Source organism: Peromyscus maniculatus, chromosome 5 (genome assembly GCF_049852395.1).
Source record: "Peromyscus maniculatus bairdii isolate BWxNUB_F1_BW_parent chromosome 5, HU_Pman_BW_mat_3.1, whole genome shotgun sequence".
In the NCBI taxonomy this organism is placed as follows: domain Eukaryota; kingdom Metazoa; phylum Chordata; class Mammalia; order Rodentia; family Cricetidae; genus Peromyscus; species Peromyscus maniculatus.
The window spans coordinates 100,088,470-100,112,989 of NC_134856.1; the positions used below are offsets into that span (position 1 = coordinate 100,088,470).

General features: G+C 39.6%; 1 protein-coding gene across 1 annotated transcript in view; it reads right to left on the reverse strand.

Moving 5' to 3' along the window:
- Rala (RAS like proto-oncogene A) overlaps positions 1-19,684 on the reverse strand; it is a 72,976-nt gene extending 53,292 nt beyond the window's left edge. The window contains exon 1 of the mRNA XM_006980139.4: positions 19,459-19,684. The gene's annotated coding sequence lies outside the window, so the exon portion shown is untranslated. The remainder of the gene's footprint in view (positions 1-19,458) is intronic.
- Positions 19,685-24,520: the final 4,836 nt, after the last annotated feature.

Below are 24,520 nucleotides of genomic sequence, written 5' to 3' on the forward strand. Positions count from 1 at the left end.
AGAGGTGACAGAAATGTTCTCCTAGAAGTAACTGTCTCCTAAGTCAAAAGAAATCTTTAGAGGTCTCAATCCATACTGATACCGCTGCTTATTTTGAAAGGAAATGAAGCTAACTTCTGAGGATGAATACCTACTGTCTCCTAATATTTTATAGTATTCATAAAAATGTTTCATAAAGCAGGAACCAGACAGGTGTAAATTAAGACTCATAAGACTACACAAGGAATTATGTATCTTGCCTCAAAACTGTTAATACAATCTTAACAGTTAAAGACTTGAGGTGATGGAACCCACCTGTTTCCAACTGCTACCGTGGGATAGTCATATGCTTGAACTCATTAAAACAACCTGATCTTTCTCCTAGATTCCAAATTTCAGTGGATGGCATTATCATTCAGTTATGGTGAGATACCCACACCACAAACATGAAGTTACTCTTGCTGTTCCTTTTAACTCTTCATGTGTACAGTCATCCCCAGTCCTATGGATCACACCTCAGATCCAGCCACCTTTCTCAATCTCCTGATACAATTCACACCACTGTATCAACAGGAGTTACTCTTAAGGATGTTGTTATGCCAGGACAATCTGTTTTTAAGATGTTTCACTCATGTGGTTGTTGGCAGGAGACCTCAGTTCCTTGCCACTTGGGCCTCTCCACTGGGCTACTTTAAGGTCATCATAATGTGATAATTCACTTCTTTTAGACTGGGTTATCTAAGAAGGCAAAGCTTTTAAAAGCCTTTGAAGTCACATGGTAATATTATTTCTCAAAATAGTCTTTTGGCTCTGCAGGTTTGCCATTATTTATTGTGAAAAAAATCACACAAAGGGTTGAATATAAAGAAGCAAAGACATTTGGCGGACATCTTAGAGCACAGCTACCACAAACAACTTTGCTGGAAAACTAGAAAACATTGCTAAGAAACCTAAATAATTTAGATTGTGTTTATGGATTAGAACATAGTGATGGTTAACATCTCCAATTTGATAATCTCTAGGCATACAGGTGAGATATTATGTAGAATAGATTGCCCTCTGGGCATGTTGTGAGGGACAACAACCTAGATTTGGTTGATTGCGGTGGGAAGGCCCACCTTTACTGAGGGTGGTAAATAAAATTACAAAACTCTCTTAAATAAAAAGAGTTTGAGCTGAGCACAAGCATTCTTCTTCCTCTGCTTCCTGACTGTGCTGCAATGTGACCGGCTGCCTCGTGCTCCTCCTTTCCATGATGAACTGGTGCTCTTGAAGGGGGAACCCAAAGGAACCCTCCCTTCCTTATACTGGCTTTGTCAGGGTACTTACTTTATCACAGCAACGAAACAAGTAACTAAGACAAACACTCAGACTGCAGAAATGACATGCCTCCCCCAATTTATCTATCGACTCCGTGTGGAAACTGGTCAGTTAGTTTGAAAATGTGAAAATACTAAGGCTCCGCACACCCAAGAACATACTGAAGAATAGAAGTGAAGAATGCAGGGTTGAAAGTCTAGGCCTGTTTTTGTTTTGTTCACTAAACATGACTTGTATTGTGGTGCCACACATTGTTTCCTCCACCACAGGCTGCTGCTTTGAGATTTTACACTCTACACATAACAGATGTATACATTAGCTCCTCCAAATGTTAAAGAACAACCAATAGAGTCTTAAAACAAACCAAACAAACAAACAAAACCCCCAGTTGCTGTCATTTTTCTCTTTCTATTTCACTTATGAAGCAATAACTTTCAATTCATCCCAGTTTTGGGTATGAAGAAAACCCCTTAATAACTACTTTCATCTCAACCTATGTTCATATAACCAGCTTAAAAAGGAAACGTCGTTTCTGAACCTCTTTCATATCCCACACCTTAACAAAGTCAAAAAAATGGGCTTTGTTGACTAATATGACAAAAAAGGCCAAAAAAGAAACCTGTTATTTACCCTTGGCCTAATAATTGTAATGTAAGTATGGTAGTTTGACTGTAACTGGCTCCCATAAGCTCACAAGGAGTGGCACTATTAGGAGGTGTGACTTTGCTGAAGTAGGTATGGCCCTGTTGGAGGGGGTGAGCTTTGAGGTTGCCTATGCTCAAGCTACGCTTAGTTCAGTTCACTTCCTGTTGCCTGCTGATCAAGATGTAAGACTCTCTGCTCCTTCTGTAGCACTATGTCTGCCTGCACACTGCCATGTCCTGCCATGATGATAATGAACTAACCCTCTGAACCGTAAGCCACCCCAATTAAATGTTCTCCTTTATAAGAGTTGCCATGGTCATAATGTCTCTTCACAGCAATAGAAACTCTAACTGAGACAATAAGCAACAGCATTGTGTGTGTGTGTTCAGTTCTAAATCCTAATGATGTTAAAAGTTACGGTTATGATTGTAATAATATTTCTAACCAAAAGGTACTTTACATTCATCAAAGGTTTGGTTACATTAGACTTTATTTATTTATTAACAAATGTAACACATCTTTTTTTTTTAAAGATTTATTTATTTATTTATTATACAAACAGTGTTCTGTCTGCATGTGTCCTTGCAGGCCAGAAGAGGGCACCAGATCTCATTACAGATGGTTGTGAGCCACCATGTGGTTGCTGGGAATTGAACTCAGGACCTCTGGAAGAGCAGTCAGTGCTCTTAACCTCTGAGCCATCTCTCCAGCCACATCTTTTTTTAAAAAAAATATTTATTTATTATGTATACATTGATCTGCCTGCATGCCAGAAGAGGGCGCCAGATCTCATTACAGATGGTTGGGAGCCACCATGTGGTTGCTGGGAATTGAACTCAGGACCTTTGGAAGAACTGCCTGTGCTCTTAACCGCTGAGCCATCTCTCCAGCCCATAGACTTCATTTATTAATAAAATAAAACAGCAGTAAGTAATTTATGAGCAGCATATGGGTCTCTTACATTTTGTACAAACTTTTCATGTGATGCCATGCGTTCTAATAATGCATAAGGTAAGAAATTTTAAAAGAAGTTATTAAAATCTCACTAAAAGCAGGGATAACTTCACTGTTTTACAATCTTAATGGCAGTAATACTTTGACAAAGATTAATTCTGAGGCTTTAAACAACAAAAAAAATTGGTTAAAAAACAAATTGTTAGTATTTGTATTAAAAGTTAAAGATGTAACAAAATTATATGGTGCTCAAAGCCATAAAGTACAGTGTTCTAGCTCACAATTCATAACAAAGTAGTAAGCAACCCAAGAGGAAATGAGATGAAGATGGAATAATGTTCTTCTGGAAACAGAAAGTTATCCTTTTGACTGTGAGCCTGAAGGTAAACAAACATTCTCACGTGAAAAATCTAACAGTTTCAATGAAGAACAGTGCCCTTTACCTCCTTATCAATGGTGGAAGAAGAACTGGCCAGTGTGTGCTACAAGATGAAGTTAAGCTGAGAAAAGCCTTAGAAATTAAACTATGGCTCTAGAAATGAGAAATTACCCCTCAAAATGATCATCAATGAGTAAATACCTGCAATCTATTGTCCTCTTAACTTAACACATACCAAAATTCAAGAGTTGTGAGACTTTCTCAACCACAGACTACTTAGCTGCTACAAGCAGTACTCAAGCAAGAAAGTTTTGGGTTGCATATAAAAACCATTTAAGCTGCTACACAAAAAAACATAAAACCTGTACATTTAAATGGGGTATTTTGGTACTTATATATACTGCATAATGTTATGCCAGATTAAACAGAAATTAATCTCATTTACAGTATTTTTATGGTGAAAAATTTCAATGTCCTTTTTTCGACTTTCTTGAAATATACACATCACCTATAATTATGCCACTATCAATAGCACAATGATGGTAGGCAATAGAGATTCTGAACTCAGAATTTCATCTGTCTCACAAATTCTTCAATTTAACAGCAAAGTTCCTTAAAAAATTCTGGCTGGGCGGCGGTGGCACACACCTTTAATCCCAGCATTCAGGAGGCAGAGCCAGGCAGATCTCTGTGAGTTCAAGGCCAGTCTGGTCCAAGGACAAGCACCAAAACTACATGGAGAAACCCTGTCTTGAAAAACAAAACAAAACAAAATCCCTGATGGCCAATGATCAAAATGATGATCTTTTGTTCCAGTTTGCTTTCTGTTGCTGAAGTATTATACTCTGCTCAAAAGCAACTGAGGGTAGGAAAGGGTTTATTTTATCTTATACTTGCAGATCATAGACCTTTATCAAGGGAAATTAGGCAGGAACTCAAGACAGAAACTGTAGGACAGGAAATGAAGCAGAGACACTGCATACTGGCTTCCTCCCAGGCTCATGTTCAGCTACATTTCTTATACAGCCCAGGGTACAGCCCACAGTGGGTGATAGATACCTTTCCTAAGCAGACATGCCCATAGGCCAATTTCAAGAAGGCAATTCTTCAACATGGGGGGGGGGTTCCAGCAGGTGTGTTAAACTGACAATCAAGATTAGCCATCTCAAGCATAATCCTGTTCTTATGGGTTATAAATACATTCAAGGCACTTTCCCCTGGATTCACTGATGCTAGAATATGAAATTCTGAATTCTTCTACTAGTGTTTTACAGCCTTTCAGTCTTTTGCCTCCCTTTCATACATGTCCCTTACTGAATACTACTGCCTATGTGCCTGCCTGCATTCAGTAGTTTTCTTTTACTCCTAAAAATCACTTGGAAATTACCTAGCAGGCAAATTCTTGTGAGGTACTGTGGCCTAATGATTTTCCTGAGCATCAAATGTATAACAACCTGTAACACTGTGGCCCTGGCATTTGTACTTTGGATGCTGAAAAATATTTTTTTTTTTTTTTTTTTTTTTTGGTTTTTCGAGACAGGGTTTCTCTGTGCAGCTTTGCACCTTTCCTGGAACTCGCTTTGGAGACCAGGCTGGCCTCGAACTCACAGAGATCCTCCTGGCTCTGCCTCCCGAGTGCTGGGATTAAAGGCGTGCGCCACCACCGCCCGGCGAAAAATATTTTTTTATTGAAAGAAAAAAAGAAGAAAGAAAGAAAGAAAGAAAGAAAGAAAGAAAGAAAGAAAGAAAGAAAGAAAGAAAGAAAGAAAGAAGGAAGGAAGGAAGGAAGGAAAAAGAAAGAGAGAGAGAAGGAGGGAGGGAGGGAGGGAGGGAAGGAAGGAGGCAGGCAGGCAGGCAGGCAGACTACTTAATTCTTAAAGATACAGTCTTAAACTTGGGTGATTTTCTGCTACATGGTGTGTGTTTGGATGAGTACATGGAAACACTGAAACTGCCTAGGTTAGGGCCTGGTCCCAGAAGGTAATCTGCAGATTCTAGGGATTCATAGTTGATCTCTAAAACTTAAGCTTGAATAAGTGAATGTTAACTACGATATCTTTTAAAAGTAGGATGGTGACAAACTGAAGAGATGAACTGGTGGATCACATGGGAAGCACCAGTTTTATAACTACCAGCTTGAGTAAGGTACACAACACTGTAAATGGCTACTTCCCAGTCTGTTAGCCGATGTAGTTTAACAAGTCCTCAAGTGCAGAATCCAGAAAGTCAAACAAAGAACTAAGAGAAGCCTCAAGATAATGTTCCCTACAGGAACATATTTTTAAATGCAAACAGCACCCAATGAAACATATTCCACAGCACCACTACAAGTGTTTAACAATGGCTAGTGGGTGGATAATTGTGTGCGCGTGCGCACGCACGCACGTGTTAAAGGTGAGGGGGGAGAAACAACAGTGTAGCTAGAGTTTTCCAAATTGTTTTGTTATCTGTAATTTTACTATGTGAAAGTTAAAACCTTCCTTTAAAAATAAAAAAAAAAAAAGAAAAAAGAAAAAAGAATAGGGGAAGTGCTGTGGGATGTTCTGTATGTTAAATGTGTTGCTCTGATTGGTTAATAAATAAAACACTGTTTAGCCAGTAGCCAGGCAGGAAGTATAGGTGGGACAAGGAGAGAGGAGAATTCTGGGAAGTGGAAGGCTGAGTCACAGAGATGCTGCCAGCTGCCGCCATGAGAAGATGTTAAGATACCGGTAAGCCACCAGCCACATGGCAACTTATAGATGAACAGAAATGGGTTAATTTAAGATATAAGAACAGCTAGCAAGAAGCCTGAGCCATTAGGTCAAACAGTTTAAGTAATATAAGTCTCTTTGTGTTTACTTGGTTGGGTCTGAGCAGCTGCGGGACTGGCGGGTGAGAGAAATTTGTCCTGACTGTAGGCCAGGCAGGACCAGGAAAACTCTAGCTACACAACAGAAAACATGTCTCTGACTTTAAAGCAAACAAACAAACAAACAAAACAAAAAAACAAAAAAAACAAAAACCTGAAGGCAATCAAGAGATAGAAAGTAAGTGCCAGCTTTCTATCCACCTCTTTTCTGCCAAGAGACAGGATAAACCCTCATTGCAGTGGGTTCTGGACAACAACACCACAATCCATCCATACATCTCACTGCATTAGTTTTTTCCCATGCACACATCTTCCCAGTTTCTTGTCCCTTTCTGCTTGTTTGTCTGCTTTTGGGGAGTCCTCTCTTTCTCCACAAATACATCATTCTCTGTTGAAGACGCTCTTTAGCCATTACTCTGTATACTCTTCATTGAGCTTTCCTCTGTGTGTCACATGCACTAAGAAACTCACTGTTTTCTTTCTAACAACTATCTTTTGTTAGAGAACCCATGGCAGTTAAACACTAAGATGCTTCTCCAGCAAGTGGAGAAATACACTAGATGACCTTTTAAATCCCTCCCCCTTTACATGCTGAAAACAATTCTTGAAAGGCAGTATATGGAAAAAATGCAAAATCCACATAGAATCCAAAGTTACTTGCTCAATTATATGAACAACTAGTTGTATTACTGATTCAGGATTTAGATTAAAATAAAAACAAAAAACACTTCAAGTGAGAAAAAAAAAATTCTGGTTTTGAGCAGGAAAATCAGCTACATCAACAGTCCTCATGATTGTCACTATATCTATCACACACCCAGTCATGAAAACAAACTGGGAACGCCTTACTTTTTAAAAAAATCACTTCAAAGATGAATCATGTAACATATGGACATTGACACAGCTTGAGAACCCCACTTCAGTGAATGTGAAAGGGTAGCAAACTAATTATAAAAGATTGATTTCAGAAATCTGTAGGAATGCAGGGACTCCAAAACAGTTGGATATAAGCCTTCAGAGAGCTAAAGAAAACAGATAAAAGAATGGTTAGGAGAAGCCAGGTTGGGCCATTATCAAGTTATTTCATTGTTTCCCACCTCAATAGGATTTGGAAAAAGTGCTACTCACAAAGTCTGATCAGAGTCAAATTAATCAGGTAAGAAACATGTTTTTGCTTTTAAATACTTCATAATTAACTAACCTTCTAGTCACTATAGAATATATAACACCACAAGACAAGCACACATATGATTTGTCTGTGTATCATCTCTTCTTTTTATACAGGGAAATTAACTATCTCCTCACTCCACCACAACAAAACTGAATCAAGAGCTATGTATGTGGCTCAAGAATAAACATGCAGAGAAATTAAGCAAAGTTCATTTTTTTTTATTCCAACCCTCAAAAAACAGCTTTATAGCAAATGAGAAAGCATTATACATCACTCATGGTTAACATCATTACAGAATACCAGCACTCATCAACTAAATCATTTACTGATGACACATATCTAAGGAAAAGCTAACATGTATGTATATGTATATATATATATATATATACATATAAATATATAGATATAGATATATCACACAACTCCATAATAATACGGTATCAACCCAATTTAAAAAGGAATAGGGAAGAAGATTTCATTACTCATTTCACTAGAGAAGATATATGAATGGCCTCTAAGGACATACAGAGATGCTTGACACCATGGTCATTAGAGACACGTACATTAAATCCCGAGGAAGACTAGGGACATAGCTCAGTCTGAAGAGGGCATGCCTAGCAAGCACAAAGTCCTGGGTTCAACCTGCAGTACCATCAAAGCAGTCATGAACACATGTAATCCCAGCACCTGGGAGGTGGAGACAAAAACAACTATATAAACAGAATTCACCACCATGAGATATCATTTTATATCCACTAAAATGGCTATATAACACAAAATGACAATAAAAACAACATAACAATGGCTGGTAAATATGTTTTTATGGCTGAGCCCTCAAACAGGAGCCCTCAAAAGTGGGTAATGGGAATGAAAAAAAAAAAATAGTATGTTGCCAATTTAGAAGACAGCTTGGCAGTTTCATAAAAAGTTAAGAATAAATGTACCACACAACCCAGCAATTATACCCCTGGGTATATACCAAGAGAAAGAAAACATGTTCATATAAAGACTTTTACATGAACATTCACAGCAAGATTATTTAACAATTAAAAAAACCACCAAAATCCATAGAACTAATCCAGATACCACAAACCAATGAACAGATAAGCAAAATGTAATATATCTATAGAATGAAGTAAACTCATCAATAAAAATGGAAAAACTACTAGTACATGTTACAAAACGAACAAGCCATAAAAAACACACGATGTTAAAAAAAAAAAACCCAGCACAAAATCCACATATTATATGATTCAATATTTATGTTCTGTCCAGAAAGGGCATTGGGAAAATTCCTAGAAAAGGATATAAAATAGTAGTTGCCTAGTACTGGGGAGTAGAAATAGGGGCTAACTCGGGCCTACAGAATGTTATTAAGAGTTGGGCTAGGGGTGGGGGAGCCTTGGTTGGTAAAGCAAATATGAGGACCAAGTCTGATCGAAGAGTGTACAAATGCCAGGCATGATGGTGGACGCCTGTAATTCCAGTGCTACAAAGATGGAGATAGGAGGATCACTGGGGCTCCCAGGCCAATGAGAGACAGTACATCAGAGCAGTTCCTGAGGATGACACCTGATGGCCTCACACACACACCAAGTACATACACATATGCATAAAAGAGAATCTTATCAAAGTCTGAAAACTTAGTTTTAATATTATGTTATGGCAATGGTTACACAATTCAGGAGTTATTAAAAATGACATAAACCTTAAGTGGATAAATGTTACATAAATTATATCTCATAAAGGTTCATGGGTTGGTTCATTCAAAAAGATAAGGAACTACAGACATAACTGGGAAAGAGAAATCATAAACCCTAACTGGATCCTAAGGCAAGGAAAAAACAGCTATTCAGAACATTAAGAGACAACTGAGAAATATTAATTTGAACCAAATACTAGACAGTATTACAGAAATATTACTGTCTTAGGCTTTAGAATATGGTAGTTATGTAGAAGCCTGTCTTTATGCTCAAAAGATGCAAGTAAAAGAGCAGAGAGACTAAGTTCTCCATTTACTCTGAAAGAGCTAAACGATGAATTAATCAACAAATAAACAAGAATCCCTTAACTTCTGAAAGAAAAGCAAAGGTAGCAAGATAAAAATCAGGGCTGGCATGTAGCTCATCAGTAGTGCACCCAGCAGATGCATGAGGCCCTGGTTTAATCCCTAGCACCAAACTGAATGGGTCGATGGATGAACAAATACATTGAAAAAATGATAATCCATAGATGGTGAATACAGGTTGGGGTTTGTACGTATCCAACATACTGTTCTTCTAACTTTTCTGTAGGTGTGAATAGCTTCAAAATCAAACATTCCAAATGGAACTCTCATTTGTTCAATTTATATTAGTTTTACTGTTTAGTCTTTGGAGACAGAGGCTCACTGTGTAGTTCAGGCTGGCTTCCAAAAGACTTTCAGTCCTCTTGTCTCAGCATCTTGAGTGCTTAGGTTATAAACGTGGGACCACACCCAGCTTCTCATTTGATCTCTATTAAATTTGTCATTATCTATCTATCTATCTATCTATCTATCTATCTATCTATCTATCTATCTATTTATTTATGTGTGTGACGTATGAGCATGGATGCAAGTATGCCACTGAGTGGGTGGAGGTCAAAGGACAACTTGTGGAAATTGATCCTCTCCTTTCAACATGTGGGTTCTATGGATGAAACTAAGATTGTCAGACCTGGTAGCAAGCATCTTTACTCACTGAACCATATCATTAGCCCTCACTGGATCTTTATATGGAACAAACAGGAGCTATAGATAGAACAGGCATAGCGGCACAATCACACAATTCCAGTAGTACAGAGAAAGGTCCTATCTCAAAAAGAAAAAAGCCAAATAATATCATATATACAAAACTGCTTAAGTTTCATGGTTAAATATTTAATCATATTACATACTAAGATGTATATAACATGTTACTACCATTTTCGGTTACTCTTTATCCGAATTTGAGCTCTGCAGTGTTGTAGTCAATACTACACTATTCACTTATGAGACCCAGCCAGTATTCCCTATGAATACTCTTGACTCCTCCACCTCATTTTTCTTGCTACTTGCTACTCCACAAATTCTAATGATGCATTTCAACAATTTAAAGTTTTAACAGTGGCACTAAAGAGATGATGGCTCAGCAGTTAAGAGCATCTGCTGCTTTCCCAAAGAACCAAAGTTCAGTTCCCAACACCCATGTCAGGCAGTTCATAACTACCTGTACGTACCTCAAGCTTCAGGGGGATCCAACACCCTCTTTGGCCTCCTTGGGCACTCACATATACACAGCAGATACACAGATACAGACATGTACACATTAAACATATATATATATATATATATATATATATATATATATATGTAGATATAGATATAGATATATATGTAATTTTAATAGTATGAAACTCATCAAAAGTGCTAATGTAAAACATAAATCTTGTTAGTGAACTAAAAAGGAAATTTACTTAGAAGTTCAAAAAAGTCACATGATAATTCTTGTATTATTTTATGTGTACATATTTTATTTTATATTTTATCCTTGCATGTATGTCTGTGCACTACATGTATGCAGTGCATTACAGGGGCCAGAAGAAGGCACCAGCTCCATTGGAACTGGAGTTACAGACAGTTGTGAGCCACCATGTAGGTGCTGGAAATCAAACCTAGGTCCTCTGGAAAAGAATCCAAGGCTCTTAACCACTGACCCATCTCTCCCACCCACTAAAAACCCTGGGGGAATTTTCTGGTCTGGGGAATCAAATCCAGGACCTCTTGTTCACTAGGTAAGTGAGCCACACCCTCAGTTAAAGGCTTTTTTTCCTCCCCAAGATAGGGTTTCTCTGTGTAGCTTTGGCTGTCCTGGAACTCACTCTGTAGACCACGCTGGCCTTGAATTCACAGAGATCCACCTGCCTCTGCCTCCTAAGTGCTGGGATTAAAGGCATGATCCACCACCGCCCAGCTATAATTCTTATAATAAAGCTTTCTCAGCATTTGATCTTAAACAAAGACATGTAAGAAGAAAAGACATGGTATGTCAAAATACAGATTACTTCATACACAGGACTGCTTAAATTACCCTAGCAGATGAAAGAATGTAAAATTATACCTACTACCATGGCTAGAAACAACAACAACAAAAAAAAAAAAAAAAAAAAAAAAGGACAATAACAAGTGGAATAAATAACAGATGGAATAAAACTGAAAATACACTGCTAATTCTTCCATATCTTCACCAAATGGAACAAGTACCTTGGGGGATACTTTGGCCATTCCTCAAAATGTCAAGGGTAAGTCAGCAGATATAGTTCAGTGTTAAGACACTCACATAAACCCCTAAGCAAAAGCACTCAAATATCAATCAACTAATGAATGCATAAAGCACAGTATATTCACACAACAGATCATTCAACCATAAAAAAATGAACTTTTCATATATTCTCTGACATGGTGAGCCCTGAAAAACACTCTGTTAATCAAAGCAGTCAGATATGAAAGACCATCTATGGAATCTAGAACATCCAGAATAGGCAAATCTGTAGAGACATGAAGTACAGCAGCCAAAGCAGGATAAATCTACTATGACAGCTCTAGCAAATGGGCATGGCTTTCTTCTTAAGCGACACTGGAAGTGTTCTAGTAGTGGTAAAGGTAACACAGCTCTCTGACTAGACCAAAACCCACTGAACTATGAAATTAAATAAAAAAAGATGAGTTTATTTTATGGTAGATGAATTACATTTCAATAATGTTTTTTAAAAAAGAATTAGCCCCTTCACTGCAGAAAAAGAGGACAAACAACATTAAAACAAGTCACAGAAAAGCAAAGCAAATGACCAATAAATATACAAATTTCAAACCACTATAAGAAGACAATCATAGAGTAAAAACAAAACAAAAACCCAACAACAACAAGACTAAATTTTCTGAACTGAAAGCAAGAATAAGAAGAGGCCATTTTTTCATTTATTTGGGACTAAGGAAACAACAAACAACAAAAGTAGCAAACAATAATAAATAAAGTAAGGGGCACAGAGAATTATCCTAATTGTAGCACAAAGACAGGAGAATCAGAGAGACCTGAGAGACTAGTAGGGCTGCAGGAAAGGTACCAATTATCTAAGCACTAAGTGATCAGGGCTGGTGTCCCAGAAACCTAAAGCCTCAGAAGACAGAGATTTTCTTTCACTGATGGAATGTCTTCAGCAAAAAGATGGGTGGAGCCAAGTGAGGTGATACATTCCTGCAACCCTAGCATAATGGAGGCAGGGGATCAAAAGTTCCAGGCCAGATGTTCTTGAAAAAAGAGCCATCCTACCCCTTCAGAAAAAGGTGGGGAGCAGGGGGAAGAAAGGAGAAGAGAAAGTGAAAGGACACATATCTCTCTGGAAAGAAGGTAATGAAAAGGAAGACAAAAAAATAAGAGAAAATTACTGCAAACACTACTAGAACAGCAACATGTGCCCAAGAGTGAGATCTGAGGTTCTCCTAAGTATCAAGTTCCTCAAACCCTCAAGCAAGTCAAAATTCCAGGCCAGTGAGGCAGCAAGATGCAGAGAAAATTACTGATAGCACTAAGACTGTAAGGATAAACAGGCCAGTGCAGGGACATCTAGGGACAAACTCTGCAGCCTAAGGTCCAAGAAAATAACTGCCTACCATCAAGCACCCCTAGGAAAGACTTAAACAATAGACAATGGGATATGGACTGGGCATTCACACATGGACCTACATAATCCAGAAATTATAAGAATCTATGTACTAACTGGGATGTACCTCAGTGATAAGAGCACCTGCTCAGCATATGCAAGGTCCTAGGTTCAATCCTCATCATCAACAAAAAGTTATTCTTAGGAGACATAGTGGTTGGTATAAGTCTATATATAATCCCAGTATTTGTGAGGTGGTGGCAGGATCAGAAGTTCAAGGTTATCCTTAGCTACATAGCAATTCCAGGTCAATCTGAGCTACACGAGATCCTGTTTTAAAAAAAAAGACTATACGAAATATATTTTCTATATGAACTACATAGCAGTAAAATAAACACACTCTTTGGGCCTTGGAAGACTGAACACTTGTATGTGTTGTATACTGTTATATGAACAAAATGTCTGCAGGATTCTGGACCAACACCTGATTTTACATCAACACATCATTCTACGAAGAGGACTAGGCCTGCATAAATAAATTTAAGAAAGTATAACCTCAAAGCCAGATGATCCAGGCCCTTGGATAATCCTGTCTACAATCACCCCATAGCTGTGTGCTCTCAGTTATCCCTGGATACACTCATCGGATTACACACGAGCTTTGCTATATGCCTTAGAGAACCAATGATACAAGCCAGAGCCACAGCATGACAAAGTGACCTGAATTCATCTGCAAAGTTCAGAAACCACTTCAGACTGAGAAATCCTATAGGACATCCCTTCAATTTTTATATTTATGGCAGCTTTAGCTTAGGAGGCTGGGAGAAGACAACAGTAAAATCTGGAAGACCACCACAGAGAAGCTGGAAAAAAACAGGACTGATACATGAACTGGGAAACCACCAAGCAGTCTTAACATTGCTCATCATTGTAGTCTGCTGCTCCCAACTTTGACTGCCTCTCAATGTATTTGTCTCTAGTTAAGTCTCTCTTAAAGAGACAGCAGATAACTTCAGTCTTTGAAATGTGTATCCATAACTAAATTAACATCCAGGCACAATGTATGCATCTGTATAGCCACTTAATATTGTTCTAGAGACCAGCTCAAGTAACTAGACAAGTAAAAACACATAAACACAAAGAAGAGTTGTATTTACAGATGATGTGACAGTATCCGGAAAGCTAAGAGAAAACAGTAGCCTAAGAGAAAATGGTATAAAGTAACTTAGCAAGGTATCAGGAAAATGAGCAGAAATCAACAGTATTTATCTGCATAAATAATAATCAGCTTGAAGATGTACCTTAAAAGGATAAAATATGACTAAACTTAGAAGAAACATACAAAAGTTGTATTAAAAACATGTCAGTTCTTAAAGACAAAAATAAACTTTAGGAAATAAAGACATTTTATGTTAATGTTAAAATGTCTCAATATCATCAAGAAGTCAACTGCTCCTAAGTCAATTCATAAATTTAATGCAATTCCAGTAAGAATAGCAACAGTCAGGCAAATTGGTGCTAAAACTCACTAGGGAAAAAACAAACCCAAACTAGAAGAGCAATAGAAACACAGAGGAGGAGCTGCAGCAATGGGGGGGGGGGGGGGTACCCAGTCAAACAGTACACTAGAGCTCCCTCAGTGTGATGGAAGCCTCTATGACCAGAGTGTTGGTACAGGCACAGCACTGGTCAGAGAAGCCAACAGAGTAAGTTCATAGAGCATGTGTAAACGAGCAAAACACTGGTTTTCATAAATGGCACTTGACAACTACCATCAATATTTGGAAGATAGTAAATTAGATTCATTTATCACACCATATACAGAAATATGCCCCATGTGGAACTAAATATGAGAAATAAAACTATATGAAAATATGAATTCCTCCACAACCTAAGGGCACAGAAAAGCTTTCTTTTCTGTGATTAAAACTAAGTAAGTTTAAGATGAATATGTCTGATTAAGCAAAAGAAAACTTTTCATGACAAAAACAGCATTAGCAACACCAAAGGATGACTGAACTAAATATTTAGCTTATGACAAAATTAAAAGCTAATGTTCTTAAATACAAAAAATTAAAAAATTGAAAAGATGAAGGAAAAATACCAAAAAATCATGTAGAAAACCAGGCTAATAACAATAATAAAATGGTCCTTAGGCATATTAAAAAGTGTTCAACTCACTTATAATAAGAGAAATACAAAAGAAAACTATGGCACCCCCCTGGACCTCAGTCCTCAGGAGAGTACAACAAAACTTGAAATAAGCTGACAAAAGCATTCTCCACAAGCTTCCTCCAGTACAGACGGGCATAGAGTCACGGAAGCACATAAGGCTCCCCTCAACCTAAGGCGGAGTCCAACTACTTCAACTCAGTCATCCTGCCTCAGCTGAGAATTATAGGAATGGCCACAGTGCCCAGCTACTCCTATTTAGCCCAGCCTTGAAGATTTTTCTTTCTTTCAAGATATGGGTCCAGGAAGAGAGAAAGAAAAAAAAAAAAAAGCCCAGCTAGACACAATTCTTGGGAAAGGTGTAACCTAACCTGAGTCTGAAGGGCTTGCAGTTTACTAGACTGGGAAGAAGAGTGGCCAGAACTCCAGGAAGGGAAAATGGGATCACCTGAGTAAACATCGGGATTCTCAGATCACAGCACTGTTGGAACTGTGCTCCTGCAAAGGGTTGAGGCCAGTGAGGGAGTTAGGTAAGTAGTACTTCTGGAAGGTTCTATATACCATATTAAGGATAATGTTCAAAAAGGAGCCACAGGAGGATTTCAACAAGTAGGGTATGATGGCTGTTTTAAATATGAGAAAAGATTACAAGGAGGCAAACCATGGTGAGCAGGAGTCCCAGTAATCAGAATAAACCCAGACAGGGTGCTATCCGTAAAGCACTCCCAACTCACTGAGCAGCCTCCATTTTCAATAATACCACCATAGCTAAAAAAAAGACACAGCGATCTTGTGGCTTAAACGACCAGCATCATATTCTTTGTGCAAATGGGATTTTTATCTGCCTTCACATTGCACCTGGAAGTCAAGATCATTTCATAATCTTGTGTTTGACTGTTCATAATTATACTGTGAAACCCTGACACTCAGTTTCAAAACTGAATCAAACACAAGAATTGGAACTCAGAGTTAAGGAAATTACGTCTGGTATTCTGTCTTTTGTATATAATACAGGACACTGTGCAGAGTTTTTAGAAAAGTATCATAATATTTAATTTTCTATATGATTTATTGGTACTTTTCCCTTCAGCTTTTCAAAGTTCTTTTCATTTAAGAATATTTATTCAATGGCTTATAAAGACTACTTTCTTGATTTTTTGGGGAAATAAACCTTCACATTCATGTATGATTAAATCAATGATGAAAATTCCCTTTTAAAATGTCTGCAGTGTTAAAAAAAAAAACTCACAGAGCTTTAATTTCATTGTCTCTCTGATAGGCAAATTTTTCTAAACACAGTAACAAAATAAGAAAGGTGTCTCACAGTTAAGAAAAGAAACAAAGAATAACTGTTCTTGGGGGAGGGGGGGGGCTTGAAAAGGAGCTTTGCTATTTGGATTGATAGCCTCTTCCTTCCCATCTTTTAAACCAAGGGATGGACACATTCTCCAGACCAAGCCCATTAAAAAACAGTATTTTTTAAAGTACATACTTACAGGGGGAAAACAATCAGACATACACGTACAGAGGTCTGTACAATTCTTGTTTGCTTTTTTTAAAGATTCGTTTACTGTCCTACATGGACCCCACCTACATTAGTGGAAGAAAGAACAAGGAAGCAAACATGATTTCAAAACAAGGCCACGGCAAACAGGTGCTGCAAAAGTAGAAAGTCATCAAAGTGCCCGTGCTGAGTTCCTAGTACTCTGCCAGGACATCGGTGAGAATAATGTTTGACCACTTTCCACCTTGGCACACACAGACTGTATGTAGGGGTACACTGTGTTTGCAAGCACCCTGGAGATAAAGATGCCAGCAGTTCCCACTTGAAGCTCCTTGGCTAGGGTCACTGGTGACTCCAGGCCATACTTGATGGCTAAGAGTACTAAGAGTAGTATCTGCTTTCTGGGAGCTCAGCTCAGTCACAATCACCTTTCCCTTGACTTTTAGGATTAGCTGCAATTTTCAGTGCTCTTAGAAATGGTTACTATACTTTCAAATATGAGCTCTGCTACACACTATCTTGTGAGCCTCTGGCCAAATAACTTCACTTAGCATTGGGAAAGTCTACCTATCTTGCAGAGATATTGTGCAATATAAGCAGTACTAGTATCATCACAATCCTCTTACCACAGTGCTTGAAGGGCAATCAATATATGAGAACTACTAACGCTAAGATGGCTGTTGAATTAAAGAAGGGAAACAGAACTTCTATATAGTAATGTTAAGAAACCAAAGGCTTCCCTCTCCTTTATCTAAGAATTAAAATGTCTTATAAAACATATTGTCTCCTACCAATTCAAGACCCCAATCTCTTCCCTAGTTAACATCACAGTTTCTTATTCCAGTATTTATAAAATGACTGTGTCCTTGTCATTCATTTATGAAAGAACACGAGAACCTATTTATTAGTTTGGTTATTAGTTTGGTAGACCCACATATAAGAAATGATATTGGTACATTTATTTATGCTCTGTAGAAACAGTGCTTAGATAGCCAATGTAGAGTCACCACATATTAGGAGAAGAAGACATCAGCAGCTTGTTCTTATTTGGACATCCCTAAACTGAGAATAATACAACCATCTATAGACCAAGATATTCTCTTAAAAGTGGTGAGCAAGATTCTTTCCTATAATTAGTCTCCCCCACCCTGAAAACCCTAGGGAAAAAGTGTTGTAATGAAATACTGCTTCAAAATAAATGTTCCACACAACTGCACACTCAGCAGAGGGAAAAAAGCATGTGGATCTTAGAACAAAAACATGAAAGTGCCGGCTGGTAAAAGATGCCAAGGTCACATCAGGGTGTCGGAAGACTTCAAAATGAGCCACTCTGACAATCTTCCTCTGCAGCATGCTTCTGAGCAGCATCAACTCTTAACTTCTTTTTGATTAAGACTGGGTATGGTTATCAACTCCAAGCATACACCTGCTGCCTTTTGCCAGGAAATCTCCTTCTAACCCTGGATATACTTTAGAAGTAAACACTGAACAACAAAATATAAATTATTATATCATCTAATTACAATCCCTAAATAGTTTTAACTTTTTGAAGAACAGAGTTGTGAAAAGCAAATTCTTCCTGAGTTGTTCTTTGATCTTCTGGAGAACAAAAAGACAAAGCAAAATTTTTATACTCCAAGAATCTCAAAGGAACAAAACTACTCTAACAAAATTGTTCGGGGCCTTGCTAGAGACTGAATCTAGTATCCTTTGTAGGGGACTGCTGTCATCAAGCTACATACACCTCCAGGCACAATCAACTGCTTCTGGAAAGTGACTATGAGATCAACTACACAGTCATTCATTCAGTGAAAAAATGTGGGGAATTCCAAGCACTTCATATGGAAACAGAAGGGAAGATGAAATGGCTCCTACTCTGAAAAAAGTTAAGGTGTAAGAAACATCTTAAGGGTCTCAAGAGTCATTCACAAGAATATTGTATCAACAAACACACACACAAAAACATAAGCCAATGACACTCTTATACCTATTAACAAACATAAGCCAAAAAGAATGCCTTCTACATTGTGAGTAATGAATCTGTTACCCAATTTGGGGAACGTGATTAAAGCTGTGATTTATTTACAGGGAAAGAATTTATAGAAAAAAAGGTTCTTCCAGCACACAAACCCACACTGTAGATTGGGTGCTTTCCAGCTTGACAGGTAGGGCGTGGCACCAGAGTTCTCACAGTAGCTCAAAGACACTTGGATGAGCTCTCACAAGTCTGGACATTCTGGTTTCCAAAGGCCAGTTAATTCCTTAATTTTCCCTAAGTCCACCTCAAGCCGCCACGCCCGTCCACTCAAGCACACATACACCAGCTAAAGCCCACAAATCTTATCTTCCACTCCTGGACATCTTTCAGGAACCAAGCGCGGAAGACACCCCCATCACACAATACCCACATTCCCTTCCTCTTCTAGACGCTAAACCTGAACAAGAGCCCATGAGCATTCAGCCGGACGCGGAGCGTCTAAAGACCAAAAGCCATCCCTTTAACTGGCACCAAACCCTGGCGGAGAAGCGTGAAAAGCAGCTGCTCTGTACCGGCAAGGAGTGGACTGAAAGCGAGGGAGGACAGGGGTGGAGTGCGGCGCAGGGACTGCGGATGCGGCGGCCCCAGGTCGCCGGCACCGCCCGGGCGCGGCCCTGGGAGCCACCGGCGTGATGCAGGTGACCTTCCGGGGAGGCCGCCAGCTCTCGGGGCGCAGACAGGTTCCAGCCCGGGTGGCTGGTGGGACGTGCAATCACGGCGGCCGTGGGCCTGGCCCGTCGGACACACCCCCGCCGCGGCCCGGCCTCCCCGGCCGGCGGGCGCTCACCTGCCCCGCGAGCGGCTCGCCCCACGGGCTCTCGGGCCTCGGCTGCGCCGATCGGACCGCGCTCGGCACTGCGCTCGGAGTTCCGCGCGGAGCGCGGCGGGAGTCGGGAGGGCGGCGGCGGCCTGGGCGGCGGAGGAGGAGGACTCCTGCGCTCCGCTCTGGGGAGACCCACCCTCCTCCCGGCCGCTCTGCAGCAGCCGCCCCCGATCACTTCCGGGGCACGGGGGAGCGGGGCGGGGCGCCCGCGGGCACTTCCTGTCCGCGGGGCCGGAAAGGCCATGGCGGCGCGAACAAAAGCTTTACGGGCGGCGCGGACCAAGGGCAGTGGGATAGGCTCCCGGCGGCCTCATGGTGGCTCTCTCCGTCTGCGAGGCGCAAGCACCTCCCAACGCCTGGTCGAGGTTCCGGTGCCGCGGTGTTTTCGTCTTCTCAGGACACGGAGGGGCTCCTGGGGAAAGGAGGGGAAGGGGAGGCCGCCATCTTGCTGCTGGGGGCTGCAGGGTTCTCGGGCAGGCGTTTTTCAGTGCAGCCTGCGACGTGGCTTGTCGCAGATCAGGTCTGGGGAGGTGGGTTGGTCGCCTGCCCTGCTTGGAGGGTCTCAGTGGTTACCTGAAGAACTGGCCTCTGCGGATGGGCTTCTGGTTCCTTTTGGAGGAGTTTAAGGTCCCCTTCCACACTAGATACGGCGCCCAGATAAGGCGGTGGCCCCGTGACACACTGAAGTCCTAAATTAGTAGTTTAACTGAATCGGTTGTTTTCTTTAAATCTTCCCACAAGTTCGAAATACTTTGCCTAGCGTCCCTCCCTGAACTTTAAAATTCTCGTTTCCCTTGGCCGCCCCCATTGAGAACCAGCAAATTGGTTGGCATAACTATTTCAAGGAATGCCCACTCAGTCAAGAAAACAAATAATTGGGGCTGGAGAGATGGGTCATCTGTTAAGAGCACTCACTGCTTCCAGAGGACCCTAGTTCAATTCCCAGCACCCACATAGCAGCTCACAACTGTCTGTAACTCCAGTTCCTGGGGACCCAACACGCATGGCAAAACACTAATGCACATAAAATAAATTTTAAAAAGTAAAATTGTCTTTGGACGTGTGTTTGGAGGGAAGAATTGATGACTTCACTAACTAGTTTTAAACATAAGCAGGCACCTTTTTCCACTACAAAAAGAAGATGGTAAAAATGGATCCAAACAAAGGGGGTCCCTGAAGAACAGGGACCAGTCGTGGGCATTGAGAAGGCCGAGTAGCACTTACGTTAACCTGGGTTGCTGAGAAAGATGGGGCTGCAGAAGGAGACAGGAGTCAAATCGTGAGCTGTCGTTTGTGCTGTGTCTTCTAAATTCTGGAAGTACAGTGGCTAGACAGATTAAAATTTAAGCTGTCAGTTTGTGAAAGGAGGACAGATTAATGTGGGGTGGTGGTGGCAGGTGTGCAAAAGGCAAGCAGAGAAGAGACGTGAACCCCTGCAGAAGTAAAGAAGAGGAAGGAGAAGGATCTTTGTGGCCGTGGCAGTGAATGTCTAAAGGAGATGGTCTGAACGATGAAGCCATATATGCTGAGAACTGTTTGCTGGGGCAACTGGTGGATAAGAGAATGGAAGTGGCCATGGGAATGTTTTGTTTTACCTTGGGAGAGATGCAGTGTAGCACGATTCCTCATTTGTCATAGTAAAAACCTGGAACCAGATATCAGGGTAAATGCTGAAAGATCAGAGAGACAAAGGAACAGACCACAGCCACCTCTCACCTCACCAGCTCCTTAGCAGAAAGCTGAACTCCTGTCTCCTGCCTTATATTCCTTTCTCTGCACAGCATATCACTTCCGGTCTCAACCTCCCTAGTGCTGGGATTAAAGGTGTGTGTGCCTCTCAAGTACTGGGAGAAAGAGCATGAGATCCCAAATTCTGGGATTAAAGGTGTATGCCACTACTGCCTGGCTTCTATGGCTAACTAGTGGCTGACTTTGCCCTCTGATCTTCAGGCAAGCTTTATTTGTTAGAGCATACACAAAATACCGCAATGCAGGATGAAGGTATTCCTCCTTCCTCCTTACTGTGTGTGTGTGGTTTTTGATGTTTTGAGACAATATCATTTATCCCAGACAGACCTCCAATTGGTCACTTAACTGAAGATGACTTTGAACTTCAGACTCTCCTAACTCCATCTCTCAAGTGCTAATAATACAGACCTGCACCATCATGTCTGGTTTATGCTGGAGATATAGAACCGTGGGTTTCATGCCTAGCCAGCAAACACTAACAGAGCTATATCTCCATTGCATAAAGGTGTACTTTACTAAAGAGATAAAGAAGGATGGACATAGGTTATGGGAGAAGGATTTCTTTAGTTTGAAATGAGTGGTGTTATCTAATGGCAGTTGCTGTGTGGTGGATTTAGAGTTCTGGAGGAGGCTGGAGGAAATGAAGTTAGACACACCACAGGTTTATGTTACCACATTCAGGCAGATGCAGTCTCACTTCATTGGGCACAATTGCAAAACCTTTTCTCCTTTCTGCTTTTACTTGAGAAAATTTTAAAATACTATATTAATATATCTCACTATCCATAGACATTCTAGTAGTCTAATATTTTCTAATACCTAATGGTCTAGTGACTATAAAGGTCAGGCATACCAGAAACAGAAATTAGTGCTAACCCTCATATAGTATTGCAAACTCAGATGAAGTATTGTCTATGTTGATATTTGTAAAATATTTTTTATAATCAGTAACAGCATGTACTAGCCACAGATTAAGGTTGAGGACAGTGGGCTTCACAAATAGCTGCTGAATGGAGAACTAGAGTGAGCAGTAGAGACAACCTCAGATCCATCAGACTGTCTCAACCAATGCTGAGTTGTTCACAGCTGTGTTCACCTAGCATCAGATGACAGAAATCAAACAGTTCATTTTGAACAGGAGCTTCTGAAAGCCTCAAGTAACAAAACCTACATATAATAGCTATAGCAGCCAGCCCAAAACAAATTAGTAGTTTTTACTCTATTATATGCTTGTAGAATAGTGTTGTGAATACATAGTGATATTTACTTATTTACCTTTAGTTCTTAGATGACTTAAGTGCACTTTCTCATTTCTTGGAAGAGAAGTATGTTTAGGTGTTTTAACCATATAGCTGCATGTAGAGACTGGAGATTGCAATCTCAGCATTTAGGAAGGTGAGGCAGAAGGATGATGGTAAATTTGGGATCAGTTTAGGCTACACAGTAAGCCCTGTCTAAAACAAAACAAAACAAAACAAAACTTGTCTATGAACTAAGAATGAGAACAGTTAACTGGAATCTTTGTTGCCATTGCTCTCCCCCCTACAACCCCCAGTTGTAGAATTTTGAGATAGAGTGTCTGTAACCCAGGCTAATCTCATAGCTTTCTATATAACCAAAGATGACCTTGAAACACTGATCCTTCTGATTTCATCTCCCAAGTGCTGGGACCACAGTCCTTTGTCACCCCACCTGCCTTGAGTACTTTTAATTGTTCATCGTATGACCCTAGCAAAGTTACTTAACATTTATGTGCCTTATTTTCTTTGCTTATAAAATAAAGGCAATAACTTTCTACTAGTCTGCTTTTCAGAGAAACTATAAAAAATAACAGTATTATAAGCTCTCCAAGAATTTAAATGAAAAGGCATCATAAGTAGCTATTGCTAAGTGAACTAATATTAACTAGAACTCAGAACATCACTCTTGTCTAGTAGAACCCAGGAGCATTCATTACTAGATTTGCTCCTTGGGCAAATCAAAGAACATGAAGGATCTTTTTAAACAGGTTTAGATTTCCCCTTGAATTACAAATTTACTTTTATTATTTATGAGCCAAATCTTATACATTAAAATACATGTAGTATAATCATAACAGAAAGTTTTAGTAAACAGTTCATATGTTCACAACTAGTCATAGGGTATATATATATATATATATATATATATATATATATATATATATATATGCTTTAGGGAAAAATACAAAGTAATTGTGATTTTTGTGAGGCATATCAGAATACTGTAGTCACCTGAGATTTTGTGTTCAAAATATTACTCATGTTTCTATGGAATAATTGGAATTTACATTCACCTATATACTTATCTGAAACTTAAATGTGAGCATTCCTGTGAATCTGACATTTGTATCCCTGGTTAGTCAAATGTATAGTGGCAAGTAGAGTCCCATGAGGATTGTCCAGGGTTTATCACAGATGGTAGATATTAGGTTCATAGCATCAGTATTCCTTGGGGGAAAGATTTATGCATTATAAATATTTAAACATATTCTTGGCTAAGTAATGCATACCTATAGATATGTTTATTATATACCAATTTATAAAAACATATGAAAAAGATACACTAATTATACATCTTAAAACAGCAATTAAAATCCCTAAGATGTATTGGGGGCTAAATAGAAAAGTGGTTGGTTAGTAGTTTGTCACCACTGATAAAAAAAATCAGAGTATGTGTTTAAGTAATGTTCTAGTTATGGACATTTTAAGACACATGACAAGCTAACATTTGTATTTCATTTTGTCTGCACAATAGCTTATGAGTTTTTTTTTTTTTTTTTTTTTGGTTATTCCAAGAAGTTGTCCCAGAGGCTTTAACAGCATGCCTAAGCACTCAAATCTTCATAATTTTCAAATAATAGAATCAGACTTACCTTGTATTATGATTGGTTTTAATGTCAACTTGCCACAAATTAGAATGACCTGAGCAGGGAGCATCACTTGAAGAAGTGTCCTGATTGCTTTGACTGATGTAGAAGGACCAATCCTGGCTGTGGGTGGCACCTTCTGGTTGCAGTACAGATAAAAGGTATGACAGAAGGAAAATCATCTTGCATTTTGGTTGTTTGGCCTTCCTTCTTGCTGAGTTATTTTTCCCATTGTTGCTGCCTGCTGCTGATTCCTTCCCTGATGTCAGAACAAACATTTCCAAACTTTCATCATTGAGTAGGGACCAGGGGCTCTCCAGAAATCTTACAGGCTACTAATGTTTAGAGAAAACGCCCCTGAGACTCTCAATTGCACTGTTCCTTCTGTTA